Source organism: Arachis duranensis, chromosome 1 (assembly GCF_000817695.3).
Source record: "Arachis duranensis cultivar V14167 chromosome 1, aradu.V14167.gnm2.J7QH, whole genome shotgun sequence".
Classification (NCBI taxonomy): Eukaryota; Viridiplantae; Streptophyta; class Magnoliopsida; order Fabales; family Fabaceae; genus Arachis; species Arachis duranensis.
The window spans coordinates 45,586,237-45,594,499 of NC_029772.3; the positions used below are offsets into that span (position 1 = coordinate 45,586,237).

At 37.1% G+C, this 8,263-nt stretch overlaps 1 non-coding gene across 1 annotated transcript; it reads right to left on the reverse strand.

Moving 5' to 3' along the window:
* Window positions 1-2,634: 2,634 nt before the first annotated feature.
* Window positions 2,635-2,738, reverse strand: LOC127742798 (small nucleolar RNA R71). Its single transcript, XR_008004196.1, has one exon. It is a non-coding gene; the product is annotated as a small nucleolar RNA R71 (small nucleolar RNA).
* Between the last annotated feature and the right edge of the window lie 5,525 nt (window positions 2,739-8,263).

The window sequence follows — 8,263 nt, forward strand, 5'->3', positions numbered from 1 at the left end:
ATTCCCATCAATGATTTACATAAGTATTTCTATCTTTATTTTCTGTTTATTTATTATTACTATTCGAAAACTCCATAACCATATATTATCAGCCTAACTGAGAATTTCAAGATGACCATAGCTTGCTTCATACCAACAATCTCCGTGGGATCGACCCTTACTCACGTATGGTTTATTACTTGGATGACCCAGTGCACTTGCTGTTTAGTTGTGCGAGGTTGTGAAGAAAGTGCTGAGTTATAAACGCGCATACCAAGTTGAATGCCATTATAAGAGATCACAATTTCGTGCACCAAGTTTTTGGCGCTATTGCCGGGGATTGTTCAAGTTTGGACAACTGACGGTTCACTTGTTGCTCAGATTAGGTAATTTTCTTTTTGCTTTATTTTCAAAAAAATTTCAAAAATCTTTCAAAAAAATTTTACTTCTTTTTCGAAAAAAATTATTCTAAATTTTTAAGAATGAATTCTAGTGTTTCATGAAGCATGTTGTAGCCTGGTTGGCTGTAAAGCCATGTCTAAATTCTTTTGAACTGAGGCTTCCTCTTCACATGCTTGAACTATGTATGCTAAAGCTTGGCTGGCTATTAAGCCATGTCCAATTTCTGGACCGGAGCTTTAGACTAACATTGAAAGATTCCTAGAATTCTTATTAAAAATTTTGAATTTCTTATTTTATTTTTCCTATATGTTTTCAAAAAATATACAAAAATCCAAAAAAAATTATAAAATCATAAAAATCAAAAATATTTTGTGTTTCTTGTTTGAGTCTAGAGTCAATTTTAAGTTTGGTGTCAATTACATGTTTTTAAAATTTATGCATTTTTCGAAAATTCATGCATATGTTCTTCATAACCTTCAAGTTGTTCTTGGTAAGTCTTCTTGTTTGATCTTTGTATTTTCTTGTCTTGTGTCTTTTCTTATTTTTCATATGCATTTTTCGTTTGTTAGAGTCCAAGCATTAAAGATTTCTAAGTTTGGTGTCTTGCATGTTTTCTTTTCTTGAAAATTTTTCAAAAATAAGTCTTGATGTTCATCTTGATCTTCAAAGTGTTCTTGGTGTTCATCTTGACATTCATAGTGTTCCTGCATGCATTATGTGTTTGATCCAAAATTTTCATGTTTTGGGTCATATTTGTGTTTTTCTCTCTCATCATTAAAAATTCAAAAAAATCAAAAAAAAATATCTTTTCCTTTTTCTCTCAAAATTTCGAAAATTTGAGTTGACTTAGTCAAAAAAATTTAAAATTAGTGAGTTCTTATAAGTCAAGTCAAATTTTCAATTTTAAAAATCTTATCGTTTCAAAATCTTTTTCAAAAATCAAATCTCTTTTACTTTTATCTTATAATTTTCGAAAATTTAAAACTATTTTTCAAAATCTTTTTCTTATTTTATTTCAAATTTTCGAAACTTAACTAACAAGTAATATGATTTATTCAAAAATTTGAAGTTTGTTACTTTATTGTTAAGAAATGTTCAATCTTTAAATTCTAGAATCATATCTTTTAGTTTCTTGTTAGTCAAGTAATTAATTTTAATTTTTAAAATTAAATCTTTTTCAACCATATCTTTTTAATCATATCTTTTTATCATATCTTTTTAAATCATATCTCTTTCAAAAATTTGATTTCAAAATATCCCTTTTAACGTCTTATCTTCTTATCTTTTTAAAATTGATTTTTAAATCTTTTTTAACTAACTAATTGACTTTTTGTTTGTTTCTTATCTTTTTCAAAACCACCTAACTACTTTTTCCTCTCTAATTTTTGAAAATTTCTCCTTCCTTTTTTAAAATTTTTTTAATTAATTAATTATTTTAAATTTTAATTTTAATTTTATTTCCCTGTAATTTTCGAAAATCACTAACTCTTTTTCAAAATTTATTTTCAAAATTCTCCCCCTCTCATCTTCTTCTATTTATTTATTTATTTACTAACACTTCTCTTCATCTCACAAATCTGAACCTATCTTCACCCTTGTGTTTGGATTCTTAACTCTTCTCCTTCTTCTATTCCTTTCTTCTTCTACAAACATAAAGGAATCTCTATACTGTGACATAGAGGATTCCTCTTCCTTTTCTGTTCTCTTCTTTCTCATATGAGCAGGAACAAGGAAAAAGGCATTCGTGTTAAAGCTGATCTTGAACCTGTAAGGACTTTGAAGAGGAAACTAAGAGAAGCTAAATTACAATAATCCAGAGATAATCTTACTGAAATTTTCGAACAAGAAAAGGATATGGTAGCCGAACCCAACAACAATAATGCAAGGAGGATGCTTGGTGATTATACTACACCTACTTCCAAGTTTGATGGAAGAAGCATCTCAATTCCTGCCATTGGAGCAAAAAATTTTGAGCTAAAACCTCAACTAGTTGCTCTAATGCAACAAAACTGCAAGTTTCATAGACTTCCATCAGAAGATCCCTACCAGTTTTTAACTGAGTTCTTGCAGATCTGTGAGACTGTTAAGACTAATGGAGTAGATCCTGAAGTCTACAGGCTCATGCTTTTCCATTTTGCTGTAAGAGACAGAGCTAGAACATGGTTGGACTCACAACCTAAGGATAGCATGGACTCTTGGGATAAGCTGGTCACGGCCTCCTTGGTTAAATTCTTTCCTCCTCAAAAGCTGAGCAAGCTTAGAGTAGATGTTCAGACCTTCAAGCAAAAAGATGGTGAATCCCTCTATGAAGCTTGGGAAAGATACAAGCAGATGACCAAAAAATGTCCTTCTGACATGTTTTCAGAGTGGACCATGGTAGATATATTCTATTATGGTCTGTCTGAGTTCTGTCAGATGTCACTAGATCATTCTGCAGGTGGATCCATTCACCTAAAGAAAACGCCTGCAGAAGCTCAGGAACTTATTGAAATAGTTGTAAATAACCAATTCATGTACACTTCTGAATGGATGGCAAAATGCATCCAACAGCACTAAAGAGGCATCTTCTGAAGAAGATGCTTATGATCCTAAAAACCCTGCAATAGCAGAGGTAAATTACATGAGGGAAGCCTTTGGCAACACCTATAACCCCTCATAGAGAAATCATCCAAATTTCTCATGGAAGGATCAACAAAAGCCTCAACAAGGCTTTAATAATGGTGGAAGAAACAGGTTTAGCAATAGCAAGCTTTTTCCATCATCTTCTCAGCAACAGACAGAGAATTCTGAGCAGAGCACCTCTAACTTAGCAAATATAATCTCTGGTCTGTCTAAAGCCACTTTAAGCTTCATGAGTGAAACAAGGTCCTCCATCAAAAATTTGGAGACACAAGTGAGGCAGATGAGTAAGAAAGTCACTGAAACTCCTCCTAGTACTCTCCCAAGCAATACTGAAGAGAATCCAAAAAGAGAGTGCAAGGCCATTGACATAATCAACATGGCCGAACCTAGAGAGGAAGGAGAGGACGTGAATCCCAATGAGGAAGACCTCAGGGGATGTCTCTCAAGCAAGAAGGAGTTCTTTATTGAGGACTTAAAGGAATCTGAAGGTCATATAGAGACCATAGAGATCCCATTAAACCTCCTTCTGCCATTCATGAGCTCTGAAAACTATTCTTCCTTTGAAGAGGATGAAGATGTAACTGGAGAGCAAGTTGCTCAATATCTAGGAGCTATCATGAAGCTAAATGCCAAGTTGTTTGGTAATGAGACTTCGGAAGGTGAACCTCCCTTGCTCATTGGTGAACTAGATACATGGGTTCAGCAAACTTTACCTCAAAAGAAACAAGATCCTGGTAAATTCTTAATACCCTGTACCATAGGCACCATGACCTTTGAAAAGGCTCTGTGTGAACTAGGATCAAGCATAAATCTTATGCTACTCTCTGTAATGGAGAAGCTGGGGATCATTGAGGTACAGCCTACCATATTCTCATTGCAAATAGAAGACAAGTTAGTAAGACAAGCTTATGGAATGGTAGAGGACGTGTTGGTAAAGGTTGAAGGCCTTTACATCCCTGCTGATTTCATAATCTTAGACACTAGGAAGGAGGAGGATGAATGCATCATCCTTGGAAGACCTTTCATAACCACAGCAGAAGCTGTGATAGATGTTAATAGAGCAGAATTAGTCCTTCAATTGAATGGGGACTACCTTGTGTTTAAGACCCAAGGGTGTTCTTCTTTAACAATGGAGAGGAAGCATGAAAAGCTTCTCTCAGTACAGAGTCAAATAGAGCCCCCACAATCAAACTCTAAGTTTGGTGTTGGGAGGCCACAGCCAAACTCTAAGTTTGGTGTTGAATCCCCACATTCAAACTCTAAGTTTGGTGTTGGGAGTCTACAACATTGACCTGATCTCCTTTGAGGCTCCATGAGAGCCCATTGTCAAGCTAGTGACATTAAAGGAGCGCTTATTGGGAGGCAACCCAATTTTTATTTATCTTATTTTATTATTCTTTTATTGTTCTTTTATGTTTTATTAGGTTCATGATCATGTGGAGTCACAAAATAAATATTAAAATTAAAAACAGGATCAAAAACAGCAGAAGAAAAAGCACACCCTGGAGGAAGGGCTTACTGGCGTTTAAACGCTAGTAAAGAGCATCTGGCTGGCGTTCAACGTCAGAACAGAGCATGGATCTGTGTTGAACGCCAGAAACAAGCAACATCCTGGTGTTTAAATGCCAGGAAAACACCCTGAGGAGAGCTGGCGCTGAACGCCAGAAATAAGCATGGAACTGGCGTTCAACACCAAAAACATGCTACATATGGGCGTTGAACACCCAAAACAAGCATGAAGCTGGCGTTCAACGCCAGAAACAAGCATCAATCTGGCGTTGAACGCCAGGATTGCATGAAAAGGGCATTTTACACGCCTCATTGGTGCAGGGATGTAAATCCTTGACACCTCAGGATCTGTGGACCCTACAGGATCATCTCAAGATCTGTGGACCCCACAGGATCCCCACCTACCTCAACTCACCTTCTCTCCTCTTCACACAATCCAATAACACTCTTCCCCAAAACCCTTCACCAATCACCTTAATCTCTCTTCCCCATCACCTCTCCACCACTCACATCCTTCCACTCTTCCCCATAAACCCCACCTACCTTCAAAATTCAAAATCTCTTTCCCACCCAAACCCACCCTAAATAGCCGAACCTACTCCCTCTCCCTCCACTATATAAACCCCTCCATTCTTCTTCATTTTCACAAAACACAACCCTCTCTTCTCCACCTTGGCCGAAACACAACCCTCTCTTCCTCTCCTCCATTTCTTCTTCTTCATCATCTATTCTTTCTTCTCTTGCTCGAGGGCGAGCAATATTCTAAGTTTGGTGTGGTAAAAGCATAGCTTTTTTGTTTTTTCATAACCATTGATGGCACCTAAGGCTGGAGAAACATCTAGAAAAGGGAAAGGGAAGACAAAAGCTTCCACCTCCGGGTCATGGGAGATGGAGAGATTCATTTCCAAAGCCCATCAAGACCACTTCTATGATGTTGTGGCCAAGAAAAAGGTGATCCCTGAGGTCCCATTCAAGCTCAAGAAAAATGAGTATCTGGAGATCCGACATGAGATCCAAAGAAGAAGTTGGGAAGTTCTTACCATCCCCATTCAACAAGTCGGAATCTTAATGGTTCAAGAGTTCTATGCCAATGCATGGATCACTAGGAACCATAATCAAAGTGTGAACCCGAATCCAAAGAATTATCTTACAATAGTTCGGGGGAAATACTTAGATTTCAATCCGGAAAATGTAAGGTTGGCGTTTAACTTGCCCATGATGCAAGGAGATGCATGCCCCTACACAAGAAGGGTCAACTTTGATCAAAGGTTGGACCAAGTCCTTATGGACATATGTGTTGAAGGAGCTCAATGGAAAAGAGACTCCAAAGGCAAGTCGGTTCAATTAAGAAGACTGGACCTCAAGCCTGTGGCTAGAGGATGGTTGGAGTTCATCCAATGCTCCATCATCCCCACTAGCAACCGATCCGAAGTTACTGTGGATCGGGCCATCATGATCCATAGCATCATGATTGGAGAGGAAGTAGAAGTTCATGAAGTTATCTCCCTTGAATTCTACAAAATAGCTGAAAAGTCCTCCACCATGGCAAGGCTAGCTTTTCCTCATCTTATTTGACATCTATGTTACTCAGCTGGAATTATCATAGAAGGAGACATCCCCATTGAGGAGGATAAGCCCATCATTAAGAAGAGGATGGAGCAAACAAGAGAACCCACTCATGGATCCCAAGAAACGCATGAGGAAGCTCATCACCAAAGAATCCCAGAGATGCCTCAAGGGATGTATTTTCCTCCCAACAACTATTGGGAACAACTCAACACTTCTCTAGAAGACTTGAGTTACAATATGGATCAATTAAGGGTGGAACATCAAGAACACTCCATCATTCTCCATGAAATTATAGAAGATCAGAGAGCAATGAGGGAGGAGCAAAAAAGGCAAGGAAGAGACATAGAAGAGCTCAAGGACATCATTAATTCTTCAAGAAGAAAGAGCCACCATCACTAAGGTGGACTCATTCCTTGTTCTTATTTCTCTATTTTTCAATTTTTAAGCTTTATGTTATCTATATTTGTGTCTTTATTACATGATCATTAGTATGTAGTAACTATGTCTTAAAGCTATGAATAATTCCATGAATCCTTCACCTTTCTTAAATGAAACATGTTTTTAATACAAAAGAACAAGAAGTACAAGAGTTTCGAATTTATCCTTGAATTTAGTTTAATTATATTGATGTGGTGACAATACTTTTTGTTTTCTAAATGAATGCTTGAACAGTGCATTTTTTTATCTTGTTGTTTATGAATGTTAAAATTGTTGGCTCTTGAAAGAATGATGAACAAAGTGAAATGCTATTGATAATCAGAAAAATCATGAAATTGATTCTTGAAGCAAGAAAAAGCAGTGAATAGCAAAAGCTTGTGAAAAAAAAGTGGCAAAAAAAATAATAAAAAGAAAAAAGAAAAAGCAAGCAGAAAAAGCCAATAGCACTTAAAACCAAAAGGCAAGGGTAAAAAGGATCCAAGGCTTTGAGCATCAATGGATAGCAGGGCCCAAGGAAATAAAATCCATGCCTAAGCGGCTAAATCAAGATGTCCCTAACCATGTGCTTGTGGCATGCAGGTCCAAGTGAAAAGCTTGAGACTGAGTGGTTAAAGTCGTGATCTAAAGCAAAAAGAGTGTGCTTAAGAGCTCTGGACACCTCTAACTAGGGACTTTAGCAAAGCTGAGTCACAATCTGAAAAGGTTCATGATAAACCACTATTTTATGGTTTATCTTGTGCTCAATTGAGTGGATTTTATCAACTCTTTACCCACTTATTCATAATATTTGCATAGTTTTATATTTCCTTCCTGATTTTGTACTATGATTGAAAACGTGCTTCTTTGATCTTATATTTGCTTATTATTAATCCTCTCTTATTACCATTAGATGCCTTGATATGTGTGTTATGTGATCTCAGAGATTACAGGGCAGGAATGGCTCAGAGGATGGAAAGGAAGCATGCAAAAGTGGAAGGAATACAAGAAGTTGGAGAAATTGCTAAGCTGTCCAGCCTGACCTCTTTGCACTCAAACGGCTATAACTTTAGCTACAGAAGTCCAAACGACGCGGTTCCAGTTGCGTTGGAAAGCTAACATCTGGGGCTTCAATTTGATATATAATTTGCCATAGCTGCCCCGACGCCAGGTGACGTGAACGCGTGGGTCACGCGGACGCGTGACCTGGCAGGAACACAACCGCGCGGCCGCGTGAGCCATGCCGCCGCGTCACTTTTCTGCGACCTGTACGTACTAGAATACGCTGGGGGCAATTTCTGGGCTATTTTTAACCCAGTTTGCGGCCCAGAAAACACAGATTATAGGCTATAAAGTGGGGGAATCCATTCATTCATGAGGAGGCTCTCATAATTCACTTTTCATGTTTTAGATGTAGTTTTTAGAGAGAGAGGTTCTCTCCTCTCTCTTAGTATTAGGATTTAGGATTTCTCTTAGTTTTAGGAGTGGCTCTCAATCCCAGGTTCTTTATTTATTCTATTATTTTATTTCAGTTTGCTAATGTTGGTTTACGAACTTCATGTTAGAATTGATTTCTTTTATTAATGCATTTTGAGGTATTTCAGATTATGATTGTTTTATTCTGTTTAAGATTGCTTTCAATTCAATTTAGATTTATTTTTCCCTTTCGGCTTTGGTTAAATAATTGGTGACCCTTGAGTTATCAAACTCATTGTTGATTGAGAATTGGAATTCTTCAAGAATTAATTCAAGTTCCAATAACTCTAGT